Genomic DNA, 26,892 nt, shown 5'->3' on the forward strand with positions numbered 1-26,892 from the left:
CTGCCTCATCACGGTTTATACCAAGTAATGTGGCTTATCAGGTGGTGCAGTGGTAAATAATCCTCCTGCCAATTCAAGAGACACAAGAGACTCAGGTTTGATCCCTGGGTTGGGAAGATCCTCTGGAGGAGAAAATGCAACCCACTCCTGTATTCTCACCTGGAAAATTCCATGGACAGAGGAACCTGGCAGGCCACAGTCCACAGGGTCTCAAAGAGTCGAACACAACTGAGTGACTGAATACATAAACAATGTGGAGCATAATAAACAAATCAACCTTAGCTTGAGAACCAGACCAGGGTTTGAACTGTGATTTCACTAATAAAACATGACCTTCACCAAGTTACTTAAGTACTTTGGATTTAACATCGGGGCAATAATATCAAATACATTTCCAATATAATTATCAATGATAGTTACTAATCATTTATCTCAAATTTCATGCTCAATTACAATTTTCTACTGTGCTGTGTTGTGCTTAGTTGGTCAGTTGTGTCCGACTCTCTATGACCCCATGGACTGTAGCCTACCAGGTTCATTTGTCCATGGAGATTCTCCAGGAAAGAATACTAGAGTGAGTTGCCATGCCCTCCTCCAGGGGATCTTCCCAACCCAGGGAGTGAACCCAGGTCTCCCACATTGCATGCAAATTCTTTACCATCTGAGCCAGAGGGAAGCCCATATCCATCTCTGCTCCTGTCTAAAATGCCAACATCTTTTGCTGTGTAAAGGCAAGACACCTCCTAACTGTTCACATTTGTTTCCAACAGTCTATTTTTTAACCAGTAGAATAGCCAAAATTACCTGTTGTTGTTGCTCAGTTGCTCAACAGTGTCTGACTGTTTGTGGCCCCATGGACTGCATCATGCCAAGCTCCCTGTCTTTCACCATCTCTTGGAGCTTGCTCAAACTCATGTCCATTGAGTCAGTGATGCCATTCAACCGTCTCATCTTTTGTCATCCACTTCTTCTCCTGCCTTCAATCTTCCCAGCCTCAGGGTCTTTTCTAGAGTTGGCTCTTTGCATCAGTGGCAAATTTAATTTAAATTAAAATAAATTTAAATTACCTTTAAATATATAAATTTTATCACATAATTCTCTGTTCCTAAAACCATGTAATAATGTTTCACTACTCTTTGAATACAATCTAGTCTCTTACTTGATCCTATGTGCTCTGTAGAATCTGTATTTTGAATCTCTCTGAGCCCACCTACAAACAATTCTTCCAACTGTGTTCTGCTTTGTTACCATCTGCCATCATACAAAGATATTATGTAATTATTGACTGTATTCCTCACGCTGTACACTTCATACATGTGACTCATACTTATTTTGGAATTATGCTTATTCATACTTATTTTGGAATTAGAAGTTTGTATCTCTTAATGTCCCTCATCTATTTCTGTATTGAATCTGTTTGTTCTCTGTATCTATGATTGCTTCTGTTTGGTTATATTTGTTTGCTTTTGTTGTTGTTGTTGTTTGTTTGTTTTAGATTTGATATTCAAGTAAAATCATACAGTATTTGTTTTTCTGTCTCATTTCATTTAACATAATACCTTCTAGGCTCATTTATGCTGAAATGATAGTATTTCATTATTTTGTGTGGCTAATATTCCATTGTATATGTATATACAAAGTCTTCTCATTCCATTCATCTGTTAATGGGCACTTAGTTTGCTTCTGTATCTTGGCCATTGTAAATACTCCTGTATTGGAGTGCACATATTTTTTCCAATTAATGTTGCTTGGATAAATACCCAAGAGTGGAATTGCTGGATAAGGCAGTTCTATTTTTAATTTTTTTGGAGAAACCCCATACTATTATCCATAATGCGTGTGCTCAGTTGATCAGTCATGTTTGACTCTTTGTAACCCCCGTGGACTATAGCCTAACAGGATCCTCTGTCCATGGAATTTTCCAGACAAGGAGCCTGGAACAGGGTGTCATTTCCTACCCAGGTTCTTCCTGGCACAGGGATTGAACCCATGTCTTTTGCACTTCCTGCATTGGCAGGGAGATCCTTTACCACTGCAGCACTTAAGAAGCCGCATTTTCTACAGTAGCTGCACCAATTTGCATCCCTATTAATAATGGAAGAATGTTTCTTTTTTTCCACACCCTGACCAAGACCTTTTATTTCTTGTCTTTTTTATAAGAACTATTTGACAACTGCGAGATAATATCTCATTGTAGTTTTTATTTGTGATGTTGAGTATCTTTACACGTACCTGTTGCAATCTGTATATCTTCTTTGGAAGGACGTCTATTCAGTTCTTGTGCTCATTTTTTTAATCAAGTTGACTTTGTTTCCCCGTTGTTCAGTTGCATGAGCTCTTTGAACATTTTGAATATTAACACCTAATCAGATATATTGTTTGTAGGTATCTTCTTTCATTCAGTAAGGCAGCCTTTATTGTTGTTGTTGATGGTTTCCTTTGCTCTACAGAAGACTTTTAGTGTGATATAGACCTATTTATTTTTTTATTTCTGCTTTTGTTTCCCTAGACTGAGAAAACATATCCAAAAAGAATTACTAAGATCAATGTCAAAGAGAGTATTGCTCTATTTTCCTCTAGAAATTTTATGGTTTCAGGTCTTACACTTAAGTTTTTAACCCATGTTAATTTTATTTTTGTATATGGTGTGAGAAAGTAGTCCACTTTGATTCTTCTTCATAGACCTGTTCAGTTTTTCCAGCACCATTAATGAAGAGGTTCTCTTTGCCCCATTATATAATATTACCTCCTTTCTCATAGATAATTGCTCAAATAAGTTCTTTAAAAAAAGTATATCTTAGAGCTTCAAGTGAAAAGTTCATCATTCATGGATAGAGAAAACTGGAACAGGAGCAGTTCCAACTTAAAATCTGTCACAAAGAGATACAGAGATAATAGGCAAAGTTTTTATTTTTATTTTATGAAATATTATCATGATTTAATCTGTATCTGTTGACCACAATGGCCCTAATATCATATTTCAGGATATATCATAGTTATGGCAACTCACTCCAGTGTTCTTGCCTGGAGAATCCCATGGACAGAGGAGCCTGGTGGACTGCAGTCCATGGGGTCACAGAGTCGGAAATGACTGAAGTGACTTAGCAGCAGCAGCAGCATAATCAAATTTAAAATTTTGTTTATGTTACTTACATTGGTAATGCTATGCTTATCCTACCATATTCCAAATTCCTTGAGACACATCTAATTTTTTTTCTAAGTTTTAACTTCTTATTGTCATATTTTTCTGTAAGCTCTTATAATTTATTATCTGGCTCCTTATATAGCAAGTTTTACAGTTTGTTTTGTAATATGTTACCAAGTATAAAGAACCAACTTAAATTTATTTTATATGTGGTAAAAATATTGTAATTACATATATTACTTTAATGGTAAATAATAGAGAATAAATTGAGCTTTACATTAAAAAAAATTCACCCTACCATATTACTCAAAAATTAGTCATGAACAGGATTTCTCACTTCCCTTTTAAGGGGTAGATAATTTCTAGTTTTCAGATTATTTATGCTGTACTTATATGAATGAGCTAAAATCTATTCAAATATTTTTGACATTTCCAAATATCACAACTTTTTACATCAACTAACTCTATGTAATCAATTCATAATAAAAGGTTTGACCCAGCATATCTTCCATATATATATATATATATATATATATATATATATATATAGTATTACAGTGTTCTATATATTATCATTATGGCATATACATGCCACATTATGTTATTTATTTATATAATCATATGTTGTTATATGTACCTAATGTGTGCCCATCAACTGGGATGATAATATAATCTATTTAAATAAACTTTGTTTTAAATAATGACTATAGTTATATGTGCCTTTAAGGATCACAGGTTTGTAGTGGTGAAGGGGTTTGCATAACTCAATTAACACTGATTCATGCCCTGCAGGGCCACCCAAGTTGGACACGTCATAGTGGAGACTTCTGACAAAACATTATCCACTGGAAGAGGGAATGACAAACCATCTGAGTATTTTTGCCATGAGAATCCCATGAACAGTAAAAAAGGCAAAAGATATGACACTGGAAGATTGGAAGGAGTTGGAAGGTTGGAAGGAGTTCAATATGTTAGGGGGGGAAGCAGAAGGCAATTACTAATAGCTGCAGAAAAAAATGAAGCAGCTGGGCCAAAGCAGAAATGATGCTCAGTTGTGGAGGTGTCTGGTGGTAAAAGTAAAGTCCGATGTTGTAAAGAATAATGTTGCATAGGAACCTGTAATGTTAGGTCCATGAATCAAAGTAAATGGGACGTGGTCAACAGGAGATAGTATGAGTGAACATTGACATCTTAGTAATCAGTGAACTAAAATGGACTGGAATGGGTGAATTTAATTCAGATGACCATTATATCTAATACTGTGGGCAAGAATACATTAGAAGAAATGGAGTAACCCTCATAGTCAAGGAAAAAAAAATGAAATGCAATACTTGGGTGCAAACTCAAAAATGACAGACTGATCTCAGTTCATTTCCAAAACAAATGATTCATTATCACAGTAATAAAAAACTATGTTCCAACCTCTGATGCTAAAGAAGCTGAGGTTGAACTGTTCTATGAAAACCTACAGGACCTTCTAGAACTAATATAAAAATAAAAAAATATTTCCTTTTCATTATAGGGGTTTGGAATGTAAAAGTAGGAAGTCAAGTGATATCTGAGGTAACAGGCGAGTTTGTCCTTGGAGTACAAAATGAAGTAGGGCAAAGGCTAACATAGTTTGGTCAAGATAACACATTGGTCATAGGAAATACCCTTTTCTAACAACACAACTCTACACATGGACATTTCCAGATAGTCAATACTGAAATCAGATTGATTATATTCTCTGCAGCCAAAGATAGAGAAGCTCTATACAGTCAGCAAAAACAAGACCTTGTGCTAACTGTGACTCAGATCAGAAGCTCCTTAATGCAAAATTCAGGTGTAAATTGAAGAAAGTGGGGGAAACCACTAGGTCATTCAGGTATGACCTAAGTCAAATATTTTATGATTGTGTAGTGGAAGTGATGAATAGATTCAGTGGATTAAATATGGTAGACAGAGTGTCTGAAGAACTATGGACAGAGGTTCTTAACCTTTGAGGTAGAGGATGTAGTCAAATGAAAACCATCCCAAACCATCAAACCATCCCAAATGAAAAGCAATGCAAGAAGGCAAAGTCGTTGTCTGAAGGGACTTCACAAATAGCTGAGGAAAGAAGAGAAGCAAAAAGTAAGGGAGAAATGGATAGATATACCAATCTGAAAGCAGAGTTCCAGAGAATAGCAAAGATAGATAAGAAAGCCTTTTTAAAGTGGACAACGCAAAGAAGTAGAGGAATATAATAGAATAGGAAAGACTAGAGAGATTTTTTCCAAGAAAATTGGATATATCAAGGGAACATTTCATGCAAAGATGGGCATGATAAATGACAGAAATGATAAGGGCCTAACAGAAACAGAGGAGATTATGAAGTGGTGGAGAGAATACAGAAAAGAACTATATGAAAAAGTTTTAACGTCATGGATAACTATGATGGTGTAATCACTCATCTAGAGCCAGACATCCTGGAATGTGAAGTCAAGTGGGCCTTAGGAAACATTCCTGCAAGCAAAGCTAGTGAAGCTGATGAAATTCCAGCTGAGCTATTTCAAATCCTAAAAGATGATGCTGTTAAAGTGATGCACTCAATATGTCAGCAAATTTTGAACACTCAACAATGGACACAAGACTGGAAAATTTAAGTTTTCATTCCAGTCCCAAAGAAGGGCAGTGACAAAGAATGTTCAATCTACCATACAATTTCACTCATTTTGCATGCTAGAAAGGTTTGTTCAAAATTCTTAAAACTAGGCTTCAACAGTACATGAACTCAGAATTTCTAGATGCACAAGCTGACTTTAGAAAATGCACAGGAACTAGAGATCTAATTGCCAACATTTTTTTGGATTGTAGAGAAGGCAAGGAAATTCCAGAAAAACATCTACTTCTGCTTCATTGACTATGGTAAAGCCTTTGACTCTATGGATCACAGCAAACTGGAAAATTCTGAAAGAGATGGGAATACCAGACCACCTTACCTGTCTCTTGAGAAACTTGGATAAGGGTCAAGAGGCAACATTTAGAACCTTACAACTGACTGGTTCAAAATTGGAAAAAAGAGTAAGACAAGCCTGTGTATTTTCACCCTGTTTATTTAACTTGGATGCAGAGTACATCACATGAAATGCCAGGCTGAATGAATTATTGGCTGGAATAAAGATTTCTAAGAGAAATATCAAGAACCTCAGTTATGCAAATGATACTACTTTGATGGCAGAAAGTGAAGAGTTATGAAGAAAGACTCTTGATCAGGGGGAAGAATACAGTGAAAAAGCTGGCTTGAAAATCAACATTAAAAAAACTAACATTGTCACAGGTGGTCCCATCACTTCATGGCAAATACAAAGGGAAAGTGGAATCAGTGACTGATTTTATTTTCTTGGGCTTGAAAATCACTGTGAATGGTGACTGCAGCCAAGCAATTGAAGACTCTCCCTGGAAAGAAAGCTATGACAAACCTATATAGTGTATTAAAAAGCAGAGACATCACTTTGCTGACAAAGGTCCATATAGTCAAATCTATGGTTTTCCCAGTAGTCATGTAGGGTGTAGGATTTGGATGTAAAGAAAGCTGAGTGCCAAAGAACTGATGTCTTTGAATTGTGGTGCTGGAGATATTTCTTGAGAGTCCTTTGGACTTCAAGGAAATCCAACCAGTAAATTCTAAAGGAAATAAAACCTTAATATTCATTGGAAGGCTGATGCTGAAGCTGAAGCTCCAATAATTTGACCACCTGATATGAAAAGCCAACTCATTGGAAAAGACCTTGATGCTGAAGAAGAATGAAGGCAAAAGGCCAAGAGTGTGTAGAGGATTAGATGGTTGTATAGCATCATTGACTCAATGGGCATAAATTTGAGTGAACTCCCAGAGATAGTGATGGACTGGGAAGCCTGGCATGCTGCAGTCCATGGGGTTGCAAAGATTTGGACACAATTTAGTAACTGAACCACATAGTTAAATGAGAATTTAAAAAGAAAGGATGTTCTGTTTCCAGTTTTTAAAGAAATCTCCACACTGTTCTCCATAGTGTCTGTACCAGTTTGCATTCCCACCAACAGTGTAAGAGGGTTTCCTTTTCTCTACACTCTCTCCAGCATTTATTATTTGTAAACTTTTTGATTGTGGCCATTCTGACCAGCATGAGATGATGCCTTATTGTGCCGTATGACCCAGCAATCCCACTGCTGGGCATACACATAGAGGAAACCAAAATTGAAAGAGGCACATGTACCTCAATGTTCATTGCAGCACTATTTAAAATAGCCAGAACATGGAAGCAACCTAGATGTCCATAGGCAAATGAATGGATAAGGAAGTTGTAGTACATACACAATGGAATATTACTTAGCTATAATAAATACAGCATTTGAGTCAGTTCTAATGAGGTGGATGAAAGTGGAACCAATTATACAGACTGAAGTAAGTCAGAAAGAGAAATATCAATATAGTATATTAATGCATATATATGGAATTTAGGAAGACAGTAATGATGATCCTATATGCAAGGCAGCAAAAGAGACGCAGATATAAAGAACAGACTTTTGGACTCTGTGGGAGAAGGCAAGGTTAGAATGATTTGAGAGATTAGCATTGAAACATATATATTGCCATATGTAAAATAGATGACCAGTTCAAATTTGATACATGAGGCAGGGACAGCCCAGAGGAATGCAGTGAGGAGGGAGGTGGGAGGGGTGTTCAGGATGGGAGGACATGTACACCATGGCTGATTCATGTAGATGTATGGCAAAAACATCAAAATATTGTAATTATCCTCCAATTAAAATAACTAAGTTAATTTAAAAATAAAGACAGTATTGTTTTTTTCCTACTGAGAAAAATCTTCTTGCATGAATTATTCCAAATACATTCTCATCTTTGCAAATTGAGGAGTTCCTAAGTGGTAGTGATTTAGTTCTTTTCAAATAAGGGAAGTATTGCCAACAAAGACAATATAGTACAAGAATAAAAGCCAAGGGGAAGGGAGTAGTCTGTATTTGCTGAGGAAAATGAAGAGTCCAAAGAAACAATATAAATAAAATAAGACTAATCTAAAAAATTAAGGGAAAGGGCCAAAAATAAAGGCATATGTGCATTTGTAGCAAGAGCCTACTAAGCACAACTTTACTTTTTTTTTAAATTTTTGTTTGATATTCGAGTATACTGATTAAAAATGTTGTGTTAGTTTTGAGTGTACAGCAAGATGATTCAGTTATGTGTGTGTGTGTGTGTGTGTGTGTGTGTGTGTGTGTGTATTCTCTTTCAAATTCTTTTCCTATTTAGGTTTTTATAAGATATTGAGCAGAATTCCCTGTGCTATACAGTAGACACCTGTTGGTTGTCCACTTTAAATTTAACAGGGTATATGTGTTAATCCCAGGGTCCCAATCTATCCCTTCCTGTCTCTTATCCCGTATAATCATAAACTGCTCCCTAAGTCTGTGAGTCTGCTTCTGTTTTATAAATAGCCTCCTCTGTGTTATTTTAGATTCTACATGTAAGTGACATCATAAGATATTTGTCTCTCCGTCTGACTTACTTGAACTAGTATGATAATCTCTAGGTCTACACATGTTCCTCAAGTGTCAATATGTCATTCTTTATTTAAAAAAAAAATTATTTTTTATTGAAGGATAATTGCTTTACAGAATTTTGCTGTTCTCTGTCCAATGTCAACATGAATCAGCCATGGGTATACATATATACCCTCCCTTTTGAACCTCCCTCCCATCCCCTCCCCATCCCTTCCCTCTAGGTTGGTACAGAGCTCCTGTTTGAGTTTCCTGAGCCACACAGCAAATTCCCATTGGCTGTCTGTTTTACATATGGTGATGTAAGTCCATCCTAAAGGAGGTCAGTCCTGGGTGTTCATTGGAAGGACTGATGCTGAAGCTGAAACTCTTATACTTTGGCCACCTCATGCGAAGAGTTGAAAAGACCCCGATGCTGGTGAAGATTGAAGGCAGGAGGAGAAGGGGACAACAGAGGATGAGATGGCTGGATGGCATCACCGCCTTGATGGACATGGGTTTTAGTAAACTCTGGGAGTTGGTGATGGACAGGGGAAGCCTGGCGTGCTGTGATTCATGGGGTCGCAAAGAGTCGGACACTACTGAGCGACTGCACTGAACTGAACTGAATGTAAGTTTCCATGATATTCTTTCCATACATCTCTCCCTCTCCTTCCCTCTCTCCATGTCCATAAGTCTATTCTCTATGTCTGTTTCTCCATTGCTGCCCTGAAAATAAATTATTCAATACCATTTTTCTAGATTGTGTATATATGCATTAGAATACAGTAATTATCTTTCTCTTTCTGACTCACTTCACTCTGTATAAAAGGTTCTAGGTTCATCCACCTCATTAGAACTGACACAAATGTGTTCCTTTTATGGCTGAGTAATATTCCATTATGCATATGTACCACAACTTCTTTATCCATTCATCTGTCAATGGACATCTAGGTTGCTTCCATGTTCTAGCTATTGTAAATAGTGCTGCAATGAACAATGGGACACATGTGTCTTTCACAATTTTGGTTTCCTCAGGGTATATGCCTCGGTTTGGGATTGCTGGGTCATATGGTGGTCATAATCCCACTTTTTTAAGGAATTTCCATACTGCCTTTCATAGTGGCTGTATCAATTTACATTCCCACGAACAGTGTAAAAGCATTCACTTTTCTCCACACCCTCTCCAGCATTTATTGTTTGTAGAATTTTTGATGAGGGCCATTCTGACTGGTGTGAAGTGATATCTCATTGCAGTTTTGATTTGCATTTCTCTAATAATGAGTGATGTTGAGCATCTTTTCATGTATTTGTTAGCCATCTGTATGTCTTCTTTGGAGAAATGTCTGTTTAGGTCTTTTTCCCACTTTTTGAGTGGGTTGTTTCTTTTTCTAGTATTGAGTTGTATCATCTGTGTGTATATTTTAGAAATGAATCCTTTGTCAGTTGTTTCATTTGCTATTTTTTTTCCTCCCATTCTGAAGGTTGTCTTTTCACCTTGTTTATAGTTTCCTTTGCTGTGCAAAAACTTCTAAGTTTAATCAGGTCCCACTTATTTACTTTTGTTTTTATTTCCAGTACTCTAGGAGGTGGGTCATAGAGGGTCTTGCTGTGATTTATGTCACCGAGTGTTCTGCCTATATTTTCCTCTAAGAGTTTGATAGTTTGTGGTCTTACGTTTAGGTCTTTAATCCATTTTGAGTTTATCTTTGTGTATGCCGTTAGGAAGTGTTCTAATTTCATTCTTTACATGTAGCTGTCCAGTTTTCCCAGCACCATTTATTGAGGAAGCTGTCTTTGTGTCATTGTATATTCTTGCCTCCTTTGTCAAAAATAAGATACACATACATGCATGGGCTTATTTCTGGGCTTTCTTTCTTGTTCCATTGGTCTATATCTGTTTTTGTGCCAGTACCATACTGTCTTGATGATTGTAGCTTCATAGTACTGTCTGAAGTCAGGAAGGTTGATTCCTCCATTTCCAGTCTTCTTCCTCAAGACTGCTTTGGCTATTCAGGGTCTTTTGTGTTTCCATATGAATTGTGAAAAATTTTGCTCTAGTTCTGTGAAAAATGTCATTGGTAACTTGATAGGGATCACATTGAATCTGTAGATTGGGTTTGGTAGTTTAATCATTTTCACAATATTGATTTTTCCTACACAGGAACATGGGATATCTCTCCAACTGTTTGTGTAGTCTTTGATTTCTTGCACTAGTGTCTTATAATTTTCTATGTACATTACTTTTGTCTCCTTAGGTAGGTCTATTCCTAGATATTTTATTCTTTTTGCTGCAATGGTGAATGGGATTAATTCCTTAATTTCTCTTTCTGATTTTTCATTGTTAGTATATAGAAATGCAAGTGATTTCTGTGCACTGATTTTGTATCCTATAACTTTGATAAAGTCACTGATTACCTCTAGTAATTTTCTGATACTGTCTTTAGGGTTTTATAAGTACAGTATCATGTCATCTGAAAACAGTGAGAGCTTTATTTCTTCCTTTCCAATTTGGATTCCTTTAATTTCTTTTTCTTCTCTGATTGCTAAACTCTGTTGACTTCCAGAACTATGCTAAATAATAGTATTGAAAATGGACACCCTTGTCTTGTTCCTGAACCTAGGGGGGATGTTTCCATTTTTTCACCATTGAGAATAATGTTTGCTGTAGACTTATATATGACCTTTACTATGTTGAGCTAGGATCCTTCTATGCCCTTTTTTAAAGGCTTTTAATCATAAATGGGTGCTGAATTTTGTCAAAGGTTTTTTCATATCTTTCAAGATTATCATAGTTTTTATCTTTCAATTTGCTAATACAGTGTATTACATTGATTGATTTGTGAATATTGAAGAATCCTTGCGTCCCTGCAATAAACCCAACTTGATCATGGTGTATAAGCTTTTGAATCTGTTGCTGAATTCTGTTCGCTAAAATTTTGTTCAGGATTTTTGCATCTGTGTTCATCAGTGATATTGGCCTGTAGTTTTCATTTTTTGCATGGTCTCTGTCTAGTTTTGGTATCAGGGTGATGGTAGACTCATAGAATGAGTTTGAAAGTATCCATTCCAACCCAAATAATCAATATTGTCAAAATGGCTATTCTACCCAAAGCAATCTATAGATTCAATGCAATCCCTATCAAGCTACCAACGGTATTTTTCACAGAACTAGACCAAAGAATTTCACAATTTGTATGGAAATACAAAAAACCTCGAATAGCCAAAGTAATCTTGAGAAAGAAGAATGGAACTGGAGGAATCAACCTGCCTGACTTCAGACTATACTACAAAGCCACAGTCATCAAGACAGTATGGTACTGGCACAAAGACAGAAATATAGATCAATGGAACAGAATAGAAAGCCCAGAGATAAATCCACGAACCTATGGACACCTTATCTTTGACAAAGGAGGCAAGGATATACAATGGAAAAAAGACAACCTCTTTAACAAGTGGTGCTGGGAAAACTGGTCAACCACTTGTAAAAGAATGAAACTAGAACACTTTCTAACACCATACACAAAAACAAACTCAAAATGGATTAAAGATCTAAATGTAAGACCAGAAACTATAAAACTCCTGGAGGAGAACATAGGCAAAACCCTCTCCGACATAAATCACAGCAAGATCCTCTATGACCCACCTCCCAGAATATTGGAAATAAAAGAAAAACTAAACAAATGGGACCTAATGATACTTAAAAGCTTTTGCACAACAAAGGAAACTATAAGTAAGGTGAAAAGACAGCCCTCAGATTGGGAGAAAATAATAGCAAATGAAGAAACAGACAAAGGATTAAACTCAAAAATATACAAGCAACTCCTGCAGCTCAATTCCAGAAAAATAAATGACCCAGTCAAAAAATGGGCCAAAGAACTAAACAGACATTTCTCCAAAGAAGACATACAGATGGCTAACAAACACATGAAAAGATGCTCAACATCACTCATTATTAGAGAAATGCAAATCAAAACCACAATGAGGTACCATTACACGCCAGCCAGGATGGCTGCTATCCAAAAGTCTACAAGCAATAAATGCTGGAGAGGGTGTGGAGAAAAGGGAACCCTCTTACACTGTTGGTGGGAATGCAAACTAGTACAGCCACTATGGAAAACAGTGTGGAGATTTCTTAAAAAACTGGAAATAGAACTGCCATATGACCCAGCAATCCCACTTCTGGGCATACACACTGAGGAAACCAGATCTGAAAGAGACACGTGCACCCCAATGTTCATCGCAGCACTGTTTATAATAGCCAGGACATGGAAACAACCTAGATGCCCATCAGCAGTTGAATGGATAAGGAAGCTGTGGTACATATACATCATGGAATATTACTCAGCCATTAAAAAGAATTCATTTGAATCAGTCCTAATGAGATGGATGAAACTGGAGCCCATTATACAGAGTGAAGTAAGCCAGAAAGATAAAGAACATTACAGCATACTAACACATATATATGGAATTTAGAAAGATGGTAACGATAACCCTATATGCAAAACAGAAAAAGAGACACAGAAATACAGAACAGACTTTTGAACTCTGTGGGGGAAGGTGAGGGTGGGATGTTTCAAAAGAACAGCATGTATACTATCTATGGTGAAACAGATCGCCAGCCCAGGTGGGATGCATGAGACAAGTGCTCCGGCCTGGTGCACTGGGAAGACCCAGAGGAATCGGGTGGAGAGGGAGGTGGGAGGAGGGATCGGGATGGGGAATACGTGTAAATCTATGGCTGATTCATATCAATGTATGACAAAACCCACTGAAATGTTGTGAAGTAATTAGCCTCCAACTAATAAAAAAATTAAAAAAAAAAAAAAAAGAAAGTATCCATTCCTTTTTTTTTTTTTTTTTTGGAAGAGTATTATTTGGAAGAGTTTTAGAATGATAGTCATTAGCTCTTCTCTAAATGTTTCGCGCCAATCTATGGGGAAAAAAAATGTTGTGAAGTAATTAGCCTCCAGTTAAAATAAATAAATCAATTTAAAAAAAGAGAAAAGAATTTGCCTATGAAGCCATCTGGTCCTTGATTTTTGTTTTGGGGGAGATTTTTGATCACAGCTTCAACTTCAGTGCTCGTAATTGGGTTGTTCATAATTTCTATATCTTCCTGGTTCAGTCTTGGAAGATTGAACTTTTCTAAGAATCTGTCTATTTCTTCTAGGTTATCTGTTTTATTGCCATATAGTTGTTCATAATAGTCTCTTATAATCCTTTGTATTTCTTCATTGTCTGTTGTAACCTCTCCTTTTTCATTTCTAAATTTGTTGATTTGCTTCTTCTCCTTTTTTTTTCTTGGTGAGTCTGGCTAAAGGCTTGTCAATTTTGTTTATCTTCTCAAAGAACTAGCTTTTAGTTTTGTTAATCTTTGCTACCATTTCTTTCATTTCTTTTTCATTTATTTCTGCTTGGATATTTATGTTTTTTTTTTTTTTTTCCTTCTACTAATTTTGATTTTTTTCTTGTTGCTGTTCTTCTTTTTCCAGTTGTTTTAGGTGTAAAGTTAGGTTGTCTATTCAATGCTTTTCTTGTTTCTTGAGGTATGATTATATTGCTATAAACTTCCCTCTTAGAACTACTTTTGCTACATCCCATAGGTTTTGAGTTGTGGTGTTTTCTTTGTCATTTGTTTCTACAATTTTTTTATTTCCCTTTTGATTTCTTCAGTAACCGGTTGACTACTTAGAAACGTATTGTTTAATCTCCATGTGTTTGTGTTTCTTACACTTTTGTTCTTGTAATTTATATCTAGTTTTATAGGACTGTGGTCGGAGAAGATGCTTGATACAATTTCAATTTTATTAAATTTATGGAGGTTGGATTTGTGACCCCAGATGTGGTCTACCTTGGAGAATGTTCCATGTGCACTTGAGAAGGTGTATTCTTCTGAATTTGGACAGAGTGTATGAAGATATCAATGAGATTCATTTCATCTAATGTATCATTTAAGACTTGTGTTTCCTTATTAATTTTCTGTTTTGATGATCTGTCCCTTGATATAAGTGGGGTGTTAAAAGTTCCTACTATTATTGTGTTACTGTCAATTTTTCCTTTTATGTCTGTTTGTGTTTGTCTTATATACTGAGGTACTCCTATGTTGGGTGCATAGATATTTTCAATTGTTATGGCTTCCTCTTGGATTGATCCCTTGATCACTATGTGGTGTCCTTCCTTATCTCTTGTAATCTTCTTTATTTTAAGGCCTATTTTGTCTGATATGAGGATTCCTATTCCAGCTTTCTTTTGCTTCCCATTTGCATGGGATATATTTTTCCATCCTCTCACTTTTAGTCTATATGTGTCTTTAGGTCTGAAGTGGGTTTCTTGTAGACAGCATATATATGGGTCTTGTTTTGTATCCATTCAGCCAGTCTGTGTCTTTTGGTTGGAGCATTTAATCTATTTACATTTGAAGTAGTTATTGGTATATATGTTCCTATTACCACTTTCTTAATTGTTTGGGGTTGATTTTGTAGACCTTTTTTTCTTTTGTTTTATTTCTTGATTATATAAGTCCCTTTAACATTTGTTGTAAAGCTGGATTGGTGGTACTGAATTCTCTTAACTTTTGCTTCTCTGAAAAGCTTTTTTATTTCTCCATAAATTATGAATGAGATCCTTACTGGGTATAGTAATCTTGGTTGTAGATTTTTCCCTTTCAGTACTTTGAATGTATCCTGCCATTCCCAGCTGACCTGCAGAGTTTCTGCTGAAAGATCAGCTGTTAAGCGTATGGGGTTTCCCCTGTATGTTACTTGTTGCTCCTCGCTTGATGCTTTTAATATTTTTTCTTTGTGTTTAGTCTTTGTTAGTTTGATTAATATGCATATTGGCATGTTCCTCCTTGGGTTTATCCTGTATTTTTGGACTCTTTGTGCCTCTTGGACTTGATTGACTATTTCCTTTACCATGTTGGGAAAATTTCAACTATAATCTCTTCAAAAATTTTCTCATACTCTTTCTTTTTCTCTTCTTCTTCTGAGACCCCTATAATTCTAATGTTAGTGCATCTGATATGGTCCCAGAGGTCTCTGAGACTGCCCTCAGCTCTTTTCATTCTTTTTACTTTATTTTGCTCTTCGGAAGTTATTTCCACCATTTTATCTTCCAGCTCACTGATTTGTTCTTCTGCTTCACATAGTTTGCTATTGATTCCTTCTAGAGTATTATTAATTTCAGTAATTGTGTTATTTGTCTCTGCATGCTTATTCTTTAATTCTATATCTTTACTATTTGATTCTTGCATTTTCTCCATTCTGTTTTCAAGATTTTTGATCATCTTTAGTATCATTATTCTTAATTCTTTTTCAGGTAGTTTGCCTATTTCCTCTTCATTTATTTTGACTTATGTGTTTCTAGTTTGTTCCTTCATTTGTGCAGTATATCTCTGACTTTTCATTACTTTATTTTTTAAAGTTATTGTGTTTAAGGTTTCCTTTCCCAAGCTTCAAGGAAAGTTGTATTCTTTCCTTGAAGAAGATTGCATTCTTTCTTCCTTGTGGTTTCTGCCCTCTTAAAATTGGTCCAGTGGTTTGTGTGAACTTCATTTAGGGTGAGATTTGTCCTGAGGTTTTGTTTGGTTATTTTTCCTCTGATGGGTAGGCTGAGTGAGGTAGTAATCCCGTGTGCTGATGATTGGGTTTGTATTTTTGTTGTGTTTGTTGTTTCGATGAGGCATCCTGCATGGGGTGCTACTGGTGGTTGGGTGATGGAAGGTCTTTTATTCAAGTGGTTCCCTTTGTGTGAGTTCTCACTATTTAATATTCCCTAAGGTTAGTTCTCTGATAGTCTAGAGTCTTGGAATCAGTGCTCCTACTCCAAAGGCCCAGGGCTTGATCTCTGTTCAGGAATGAAGATTCCACAAGTGGTTTGTTATGAGATTAAGTGAGATTAAAACAATTATCCATAAACAAGAAACAAAAGATGAACTCCAGACAAATGGCAATTTAAAAATCAGGCAAATACTAATTAGAATAATGGAATATACACATATATATGTACACCTGTGAGGAAAGTGAAAACAATCTAACAAAAATAAAGAATAGTAGACTGACCCAGTGAACAAATGAAATAAAACATTATATTTATCAGTTAAGAACAAAACTAACTTAGGTACAAACTGGAAAACCAAACTAAAACAAGGTGACCAGTGGGGAATAAAGCAATGAAAACAAAATTAACAAGTATGTTGAAAGGAAAGGAAAGAGAAAAGAAAGAAAGAATAGATATGCAAAGTTAAATAGAGGTAGATGAAGAAGACATATATATTAAAGATTAACTGCAAATGGAAAAGAATAAATGTAGAAAAAAATCTAATCAGTTTAAAAAAAATTAAAAATATAAAAAAAGAGGAAAAGAGAAAGAGAAAGTAAAAGGTGGGGGGGGGGGGGGGCGGGGAAGGAAACTCCATAGACCTGCAAAAGCCCAGCATAGAGTCAGAGGTTTATAACAAAAGTAGAAAGTGTGACTGAATATACAGATATACATATACACCCATAAGCAAAATCAAAACAGTCCAGCAAAAATAAAATACAATAGATTGACCTGGTGAACAAAGGAAATCAAAAATTATATCTACCAGGACAAAACTAATTAAAGCACAAACTGGAAAACAAAGCTAAAGCAAGGTGCCAAGTGGAGAATAAAGGAATGAAAACACAACAAACAAATACGTTGAGAGGAAAGGAGAGAAAGAAAAGAAAGAATAGATGTGCAAAGTTAAATAGAGGTAGATAAAGAAGATTTATATATGCTTAAGATTAACTGCAAGGGAAAAAGGACAGTAGGATAAGCAAAGAAGGGAATAAATGTAGAAAAAATAATAATAGATTTAAAAATTAAAAGTTAAAATTAAAAAAAAAAAAGGAAAGCTCTTCAGAACTGCAAAAGCCCAATGTAGAGGCAGAGGTTTATGACAAAAGTAAGAAATGTGACTAAGAGAAAAAAAAAAAAAAGCTCAAAAGCTTAATTGGATTTCATAGTGCCCATAAAATCAACAACTACAGCAGAGGGAGGAAAAAAAGGAAAAAGAAGTGAAAAAAACCCAAAAGAATCTACAGAGCAAGTAAGAAAATAAGAATAATAAATATTTTCTTGAGTCATTGCTGTCAGAGCTCTTTCCCTCTCTGGTAGTCACAGTCCACCTTACTTCCCTAGGATCCTCTCCAACAAAGCGCCGATCTCTGGACCTGCTGTGGGGGCAGCTCAGATTCTAATCTGGTCCTCGTCCTATGTGTTCTTGCCTTCAATGTCCACAGCTATCAGAACTAGTGTGTCTTCTTTTGTGGGAGCTCTCAATGCCCTTTTATATATTCCATCAACACAGAGTCTGCTTAGTTAATCAAGTGGATTTAATCTGCAGCTTCTATAGCTGGTGGGAAGGTTTTGGGTCTTCTTCCTTAGCCACACTGCCCCTGCATTTCAATTGTGGTTTTATTTCCACCTCTACATATGGGTCGTCTACTGGGGTTTAGCTCCTGAGGCTACCCTTGAGGGTTTGGGTTCACCCCGTGAGGGCCAGGTGTGGGGGTGGTACAACTGCTTGGGTTGCAGGGGTTCTGGCAGCACCAGATACTCAGGGGTGTTGGTGGCTCGGGCAACAGGAAAGATAGTGCTCTAAAAGGTATGGCAGCCAGTATTGGCCAATATGCTCCAGTATTCTTTCCTGGAGAACCCTCTCTCTGACAGAGAAGCCTGACAGGCCACCGTCTACAGGGTTGCAGTGTGGGACACAAGCGAAGTGACCCTGCATGAATAGAGGCAAGAGTTTTGTTTGTTTGTTTGTTTGCCTGTGGCAACTCTGTCTACTAAAGTTTGAGTGTGGAGGTGGCGCAGATGCTTGGCTTACAGGGATCCCTTCCAAGTGTGCAGGGATATGGACTGCCTCTGCTGCAGGAGTTATGGCCCTATCAGAGTCTTTTCTCTAGCCTCTCCTAGCTGGTGATCACAAGGCCTCTGTGGCCAGTCTTTCTCTGTACCTCCACGTGTTCAGGCACTTAGAGGGCCCACTTGCCTGAGGTTCTTCTCTGTTGTTTGGTGCATCGGGCACTAAAGGGGAAGCCTGGCTGAGGTCCTACTCTGTAGATCGGGGCATCAGGCACTTAACAGGGCTCCCTGGGTGTGGTCCTACTCTGTAGTTCAGTGTACCAGGCACTTGATGAGCCAGCCTCTCTATTGTTCAGCTGCCCATGCTGGTGTATGGGGAGAGTGAGGCTATGGTGATGGCACCACTCCCTACGTGTGACTCAGCAGTATTGCCTTGCTTCCATGGCTGCCTGGCTTTCTTCCACTGGCATTTCCCACTCCAATCTTCTCCCTTACATCCCCTCAATCCACCTCTCCACAGTCAGCAGCAGCTCCCACCCTGGGATTTCTTCACAATCCTTAAATCCCAGCACCCAATCATTGTGCCTTCCAGAAGACCAGCATTCCTGTCCAGGGTATAACAAGGACTGTCTGCTTCTCAGTCTATTTAGACTGCCACAGATCAGCTGTTTCACTCTCAGCTTTACATGTTTCTCCTCTGACTCAGACAATTGCCCCTCTGTGGGGATTGCACCCCTGCTTCAGTTTCCCCACCTGCTGAGGACAGGTCCAGTCCTACTAACTCTCCTGTTTTTTCCCCTAGTTCCTTCATCCTACTGCCTTTGTCTGGTTCTATATATCCCTTTTCACTGGTCAGGTACTCCTGTGCGCTCATAGATGGTGTTCTGCATGCTCTTCTGTGTCTGAAGGTGTATTCCTGATGTATCCATGGAGAGAGATGTACTCCACATCCACCTACTCCTCTGCCATCTTGTTCCACTTCTATTTCATTCTTTTTAATGGTTGGGTAATATTCCATCGTATATGTGTACCACTTTTCTTTACCCATTCATCTCTCAATGGATGATTAGGTTGCTTCCATGCTCATGCTTTTGTAAAGAGCACTACAATGAACACTGTGGTACATGTATCCTTTTGAATCATATTTTCTTCAAATATATGAAGATATATATATATATCTATATATCTATATCTATATCTATATATCCCCAGGAGTGGGACTGTTGGATCACATGGTAGCTTTATTTTTAGTTTCATAAGGAACCATCATACTGTTTTCCACTGTGATTGCACTAATTTACATTCTCATCAACAGTGTAAGAGGGTTTCTTTTTCTGCATGCCCTCTCAAGAATTCATTGCTTCTTGATATTTGATGATGGGCTTTCTGAATGCTGTGAAGTTATATCTCATTGAAGCTTTGAATCACATTTCTCTAGTAATTAGTAATGTTGATCTTTATTTATTTATTTATTTTTTTTTCTGTGCCACTTGATCATCTATAGGTCTTCTTTGGAGAAATATCCATGTATGTCTTCTGCCCATTTTCTGACTGAGTTTTTTTTGGTTTTATGGTAATCAGCCGCAATAACTTCAGTTCAGTCACTCAGGCATATCCAACTGTTTGTCACTGCATGGCCTGCAGCACTCCAGGCATCGCTGTCCATCACCAACTCCCAGAACCTGTTCAAACTCATGTACATTGAGTCAGTGATGCCATCCAACCATCTCATCCTCTGTTGTCCGCTTCTCCTCCTGCCTTTAATCTTTCCAATCATCAGGGTCTTTTCCAGTGAGTCAGTCCTTCTCATTAGGTGGGCAAAATATTGGAGTTTCAGCGTCAGCATCAGTCCTTCCAATGAACACCCAGGACTGATCTCCTTTAGGATGGACTGATTGGATCTCCTTGCAGTCCAAGGGACTCTCAAGCGTCTTCTCCAGCACCACATTTCAAAAGCATTGATTCTTCGGTGCTCAGCTTTCTTTACAGTCCAACTCTCACATCCAGACATGATTACTGGAAAAACCATAGCCTTGACTAGACAGACATTTGTTGGCAAAGTAATGTCTCTGCTTTTTAATACACTGTCTAGATTGATCATATCCTTTCTTCCAAGGAGCAAGCGTCTTTTAGTTTCATGGCTGCAGTCACCATCTGCAGTGATTTTGGAGCCCAAGAAAATTAATTATGTCACAATTTCCATTGTTTCTCCATCTCTTTGAAAGAAATGATGGGACTGAATGCCTTGATTGTACTTTTCTGAATGCTGAGCTTTAAGCCAACTTTTCATTCTCCTCTTTCATTTTCATCAAGAGACTCTTTAGTTTCTCTTCACTTTCTGCCATAATGGTGGTGTCATCTGTGTATCTGGGGTTATTGATATTTCTCCCGGCAATCTTGATTTCAGCTTGTGCTGCATACAACCCGGCATTTCACATGATGTACTCTGCATATAAGTTAAACAAGCAGGGTGACAATATACAGCCTTGACGTACTTCTTTCCCAATTTGCAACTTGTCTGTTGTTTCATCTTGGGTTCTAACTGCTGCCTCTTGATCCGAATACAGATTTTTCAGGAGGTATGTCAGGTGGTCTGGTATTCCCATCTCTTGAAGAATTTTCCACAGTTTGTTGTGATCCACACAGTCATTTTGGAGACTAGTCCTTTGTCGGTTGAATCATTTGCAAATACTTTCTCCCATTTTATCTGTTTCTTAGTTTTGTCTATGGTTTACTTTCCTGTGAAATAACTTTTGAGTTTAATTAGATTCCATTTGTTAGTTTTTTGTTGTTGTTTTTGGCTCTTCTTTTTATTTCATTTACCCTGGAAGAGGAAAAAGATGTTTAGATTCATATCAGAAAGTGTTCTTCTTGTGTTTTCCTTTAAAAGTTGTGCAGTATTTTGTTTTACATTTAGTTCTTTAGAACATGTTGAGTTTATTTTTGTGTGTGATGTTAGGAAATGTTCTAATTTCATTTTTATGTGTATCTGTCCAGTTTTCCCAACACTACTTATTAAAGAGACCCTCTTTCCTGTCCTCTGTGGTTTTGCCCCCCTTGTCATAGAGTTACCCATAGGTTTGTGGTTTTGGGGGGACTTTCTTTCCTGTTCCATTGATCTACATATACAGTTTTTTTTTTTTTTTTTTTTTTTTTTCTCTTTTCTTAGAAATCCTGAATCAGTGGAAGCATTGGCATTGCTGTTTATACTGAGGCTCTGGGATTAACACAAAATTTCTTACTGGCACTACTTCTACCATATCTATTGGTCAAGAGCTAATATTTGTGGAATTATGATTAGAACCAGAATTAGAACTATTACAAAAGAAAAATATGTGGATGATTCCACATATTTTAAATGTTTATATAACTTTATTTCACTGGTTAATCATATATGAAAAATCAATTTAGAAACCTAGAAACACTAATTTAAAGAAGGATAGTTTTTCCCTTATTTCTTTTCTCCATTAAGAAGATATCTCTAAGTGAATGGGGTTCTTATTTCTGGGGACATGAATGATAGAGAACTAGTTTCAGTTTTATATCTTAAAAAAAAAGAGAGAGAGAGAGAACAGCGTGTTTAGTGTGTGTGTTTTAGAAACACAGCCTGGGGCTTCTCCTTAAGAGTTAGTAGTTCCAGTGGATCCACATATACAGATTGTAGAAAAATAAATAAATAAACACCATGAAGATTCTTGCCTTGAAAGACATGGAGTTTTTCTATAATAAGTTACTATGCTGCTTTCATTTCCCATTATTATCATTTAAAGCACCAAACACATATTGAGCAACAATATCAGGAACTAGAAAAATAAACCTGAAGGATACTACCAAGGTAAATAGCAATTAGAATATGTAAAGAAACACCATTAACGTTAATGTTTTTCAACAAACATCACTGAACCACTAATGTGACCCTAGTACTATTATAAATTTTCTGGTCCTAAGGACTGTATAGTCCAGTATGAGAAAATATGAAAAAAAATTACATGCCCTTTACATATAAATAAGATGGATAATTACAGATAGTAATGTGTAATCTGAAGAAAACAAAGCAGGGTGAAGAAATATAAAGTGATGATTCTGTGGTTACTTATGGCATTATATTAACAGATATGATTTTCAACATCATACATGACCTGTGAGTTACAGCTTAGGGTCATCTCTTTTACTTCTTCTCATCTACCTTTCACTCATCTACAACAACAAAATTCTTTGCTGCTCTTCAAATAAGCACTTTCCTAAGTTGCACTGACTGCCCCTTTTGCCTGTCACTCTCTTTCACCAGATTTAGCTCTCCTTCATCTCTTTCACATCTTGGGTCAAATGTCAGCTTCTCAATGAACTATTACTTACCATCATCGAAATTTAGTTCCTCTTATCCTCCTTACCCTGATCTACTTTTTCTAATTTTTATACCACTCATCATTGTCTAAGATTCCATTTAATTTATTTATTGTGTTTACTATCTATTTTTATTATCTGACTATCCTGTTAGAATATAAACTAGATAATGGGAATAATCTATTTTATTCACTGATGTAGCCCAAATATATATTGTGTCTGTCCCATAGTAGGTTTTCAATTAAGTTCAAGAGGTGAAAATGACTATTCAGCAACTATAATAAAGAAGTGAGTTCAAAAAGAGAGGTGAGTGGAACAGAACTCAAAAGACCCAAGGCTAAAGAAACATTACAAAAAAAGGTGATAGCTGTGGTGAAGTTATGGTTTTCTTGATAATTAAATGGGGTACTTTTGTAGAATGAAAATGCAAAATAGAGAATTCATGAAAAGGTGCTTGAAACAAAGAGTGATGTTATATTTGAAAATGGAACAGCAGATGCACAGAGGACCCACTGGTATATCAATCTGAGAGAATACTATGTAACTGCTTTGTAACAGCAATGGTTATATGTGTCTATTGTATTCAATAGAACACACAGTGTGGCTTGAAAAATTGTGCAACTGGGGAAAGCTGTAGTAAGTGTTTATAGCCCAGTTAGACAATTTAAGAAAGTGTGAGAGTGTGCCCTCCCCTATTATGAAATGTGTTTGGAGTGGCATTAAGGAACCTGAACAACATTGTGAAAAATTGAAGGTTAACAGTTTTAAGCAGTGTATTCTTATGATAAAATCATACCCACTAGTGGCACTTCATCAATCCATTGATTCACTCATTAATTCATGTAAAATATATAATGAGGACCTGATATTTTACATAAAAGCCATTGTGTGTTAGCCATTGTGGATACAAAAATGAATATCACAAACACTGCACTGACAGAGTTCACATTCACTTGTGGGATTACAAGTATATAGAAAGAGATTCAAGTGAACACAGAGTCATATAAGAATTTCTATGAGAATACAGAAGAAAAAATGATTTGATGTTGTTTTGGAGTATAGTGATAATTGAGTTGAATATTAAAGGTTAAAATCTCACCTTAAGTGAAAAATAGGTGAAGAAAGACTAGCATGTGAAAATGAATTAATATGCATGAGACTGCATACATATTCTCAGGATAAATAATCCATCATGTAATAGTAACAACATAGAAGATGTTACGGGTTGAATTGTATCTAGGAGAGAGGATATTGTAATCACATAGGTATAAGCCAAATAAGAACTGTCTGACTCTTTGCAACCACATGGGCTATAGCCTGCCAGGCTCCTATGTCCGTGGAATTCTCTAGGCAAGAATACTGGGGTGGGTTTCCATTCCTTTCCCAAGAGATCTTCCTGACCCAGGGATTGAACCCTGGTCTCCTGCATTGCAGGAAGATTCTTTAACATCTGAGTTACCAGGGAAGCCCAAAATAGGGAACAGTTGTTAGAATGAAAATGTGGAGAATGCTTGTGAAGAGACTAAGGGATAAAATCTATAAGATTTAAAAATTGATTAGCTTTGAAGGTTAGGCAAGAAAATCATCAGATATAACTTTGGTTTAGGTGACTGGAAGCATGAATAAAGGATAAGGAGCATTGCAGTTATTGAAAAGGAACAACCATGGTCTGAGGTAGGAGGAGGAAGTGAATTTTACCAAATGTTGAGATCAGTGTACATACATGAAGTTCCCCAGCTTACAGTTGGGCCTGTGAGTATTCTTTGGTGAGTTTTGAACTAGATGAAATAGGAGACTATTAAAATGTTGTGTATTATGAAGTATCAAAGACAAAGGACATAGACCAAAATTGGTGGGGAGGGGAGCAGGGGTATGAGGGGAGGATTAGTTCTGAGATTCTTGAAGTAATTCAAACATGAGGTCATGAGCTTCAGATAACTTTAAAAAATAGTAATGAATTATTGCCATGAAATAAGAAGTCTTGGCATTTTTTTTCCTGTCTTTTTTTAAAGAAAATCCTAGGTATTCTAAAAACAGGATAGAAAAATGACTACTTAGTAGATCTCATCTGGCCATGCCTTCTAAACAGTAGGTTTTGTTTATATTCCTGAAGGAAGTTTATAAATAAATACAAAAACAGCAAGTGGATTTAGTTTCCATAATTCCTTCTAATGCAGAACAGTATGAATCCTAAAAATGTTAGCAACACACACAAAGATAAAATAGCTGTCTAAAACATCCTAAATTATGCAGAGTGAAATGTAAAATGAAAAAGACTTGACCCATACCACTTACTGTTTCAAATGTGATATTTTTAGCAGACAAAAATAATGCACTGTGATGCTTCAATATAAGTACTATACTTGCATACTTCCCTGCAAAAAGCAAAAGAGAAGCTAAACCAAACCCAATAAATATTTTGTGGAATTTATGTGTAAAATATTATTTATTTATCATACTTGTCACTGGTACTGAATTTTCAGTGTAGTTGAAGAATTTACTAAAAACAAAAATGAAAACAAAACAAAATAAAAAATGAAAACCAAGTATAAAAGAGTAAATAATAGTTAAAAAAAAAAAAAAGAGAAAGAGGGAGAAACTTGGCAGTTGGAGTCAGAAGACCTTGATTCAAAACCCACATTCACCAACTACCAGCAGTGTGATTTTATGAAACATATATCACTGAGTTTTCTCAAGGATGGAAGGTAAGCTGGAGATAGTGTACATGCATGCTCAGTAATGTCTATTTTTTTGCTCCATGGACAGTGTAGACTGCCAGGCTCCTCTGTCCACGGGATTATCCTGGCAAGAATACTGGATTGGGTTGCCATTTCCTTCTCCAAGAGATCTTTTTGACCAAGGGATCCAACCCGTGCCTCCTGCAGCTCCTGTATTGGCAGGTGGATTCTTTACCACTGAGCTACCCAAAGCTGGAGATATTGACTGCACAAAGGTAGACTGTAAAGGATAAAAAATAAATTAAACAAATGTGGTGATTGATTCTAATAATTATTCATATCTGCTTGTGTCCATGTTTATTGTACGCTAAACAGGTTCAGGATTGATCCTCATGGCTTACTTTAGTCAACAGATTTTTTTTTTTTTTAGCAAGTGTAACATTAGCACAAATTGAGAAATCACTTTCATAATGTTGTTTCCATTCTTGGACTCACACCACACTAAGGAAAACATGTATAGACTAAACAGGAAAGTTTGAAAGACATATGGAAACAAACCAACAGCCAACAACTAACCAAATGTAACAAAACTTCACCAGTATCATCAGGGCCACCTTAAAAATGCACAGATGCCTACAGGTATATGAAAATGTTCCCTGAAACTAGAGACACTTCCAACCCACAAACATGTACTCATGAAATAATAGCAGGTGGTGATTTATGTTAGCAGTGATGACATCCTTCCTTTGTAGGGAAGATAAGATTCAGGAAGGACAGGAGAAATGATGGCTGTAATGAAGCAAAAGTGAGGGAGAAATCTTGGCCACATATAAGACAGCATACAGTGAAATGAAAACCTAGGAAACCTATTCTGTGGCATACATAGTTGCTTTGGAAAAGAAATAACTATGTGTTTGTGAATGACAACCAACCACACTAGCAGAGCAGAGGAAACCCAGGTCTAAATATCACAAAGGATGGCCTTCAAATACATTGTTTATAAATAAGCTCATCTTATATTTTTTGTAATACTTAGATAAGTAATCATAGGAGTAGCATATATTTGTAGTTTTTTTTGTTTGTTTTTTTTTAAAGCTCCCATTAAGGAAAAATATATGCTTTATACACTGAAACAACTGGATAATACACTTCTTATAAGCCAGAACATAAAATTGCATTTTATCAATGTAATGTATTTTATATATGTCCAGGATGTTTAAAAATTTGTCAGGCTAAAATTCTAAACATCCTTGTTACTTGAGAATGAAAAATAAATATATTTTCTTGTACAAAATGATAGAGTTTATGAGTTAGAGATTATCTCTGAAAGAATTTATAAACTATATTTTTAATACATAATTCTGAATACAGAAGATTAAAAAGAAATGCCAA

The sequence above is a fragment of the Dama dama genome, chromosome 5 (genome assembly GCF_033118175.1).
Source record: "Dama dama isolate Ldn47 chromosome 5, ASM3311817v1, whole genome shotgun sequence".
NCBI classification, from domain to species: domain Eukaryota; kingdom Metazoa; phylum Chordata; class Mammalia; order Artiodactyla; family Cervidae; genus Dama; species Dama dama.